Genomic DNA, 1,685 nt, shown 5'->3' with positions numbered 1-1,685 from the left:
TGTGCCGTGGAGTCAGTTCCAACTCATAGTGACCCTGTACAGGGTTTCCAAGGCTGTAAATCTTTACAGGAGCAGAAAACCTCATCTTTCTCTTGCGGAACAGCTGGTAGTTTCAAACTGCTGACCTTGAGGTTCGCAGCCCAATTTGTAACCACTATGCTACCAGAGCACCTTATATATTATATCATAATAATATAATAATTAATCTAGGAATTAATCATTTCATTAAAAATGAAATGACATGCATACAGATCAATATCTTAGGTATTAGAAAACTGAAATGAACTGGTTCACAATTTTGAATTATGTGTTCTGAAATACTCATTCTCTGCCTGATCCACACAATTGAAAGATTTTACATAGTCAATAAAGTACAGGTGAACATCTTTCTGGTATTCTCTGCTTTTAGCCAAGATCTATCTGATGTCAGCAATTATATTCATTGTTCCACATTCTCATCTGACTCCTTCTTGAATCTCTGGTGGTTCCCTGACATGCACTGCTGCAGTCATTTTTAAATTATTTTTAGCAAAATTTTACTTGCATACTATATTGATTATACTGTCCAATGATTTCTGCATTCCATTGGGTGTCTTCTCTTTGGAATGGGTGCAAGCATGGATCTCTTCCAATCAGTTGACTTAGGAGCTGTCTTCCAAATTTCTTGGTATAGGTGAGTGAGTGCCTTCAGTGCTGCATAACTCTGTTGAAAATTTTCAATTTGTATTCCATCAGTTCCTGGTTCCTTGTTCTTTGCCAGTGCCGTTAGCGCACCTTGGACATCCTTCTTCGGTATCATTGACTCTTGACCACATGCTACCTCTTGAAATGGTTGAACATTGACCATGTCTTTTTGGTTGGTACAGGGAGTCTGTGTAATCTTTCCATCTTATTTTGATATTTCTGAATCATTCAGTATTTTGCTCAGAGAATCTTTCAATATTTCAAGTTGAAGTTTGAATTTTGTCTTCAGTTCTCTCAGTTTGAGAAATGTTGAAAGTGTTCGTCCCTTTTGGTTTTCTAATTGTAGTTCTTTGAACATTTCAATATAATATTTGGCTTTGTCGTCTCTAACTGTGCTTGGAATTTTCTACTCAGCTCTTTTACCTCCTCATTTCTTTAGAAACACTACACTTGAGAGCAAGTTTCACTGTCTCTTCTGACATCCATTTGGGACTTCTCCTTCTTTTTTGCCTTCTTAGTGACCTTTTTCTTTCTTCCAGTATGATGTGTTTGATGTCATCCCACAACTCCTCTGGTCTTTAGTGTCAAATACATTAAGTATGTTCTTCAGATTATCTTTGAATTCAAATGGGATATGTTAAAGGTCATATTTTGGTTCTTGTGGACTTGTTTTAATTTTCTTTAGCTTCATCCTGAATTTGCATGTAAGCAATTGATGGTCTGTTCCACAGTCTGCCCCTGACCAGGGTATGGATATGTCTGATGATATGGAGCTTTTTTACCATCTCTTCCAACAGATGCAGTAAATTTGATTTCTGTGTGTTACATCTGGTTAGATCCATGTGTACAGTAATCTTTTATGTTGTTTAACAAAGATATTTGTAATGAAGAAGTCGTTGGTCTTCCAAAATTCTATCATGCCATCTCAGGCATCATTTTTATCATCATGGTCATATTTTCCAACTACTGATCCTTCTTCTTTGTTTCTAAACTTTGCATCC

This window comes from Chrysochloris asiatica, unplaced genomic scaffold (genome assembly GCF_000296735.1).
Source record: "Chrysochloris asiatica unplaced genomic scaffold, ChrAsi1.0 scaffold00388, whole genome shotgun sequence".
In the NCBI taxonomy this organism is placed as follows: Eukaryota; Metazoa; Chordata; class Mammalia; order Afrosoricida; family Chrysochloridae; genus Chrysochloris; species Chrysochloris asiatica.
This window is presented reverse-complemented; position numbering follows the sequence as displayed.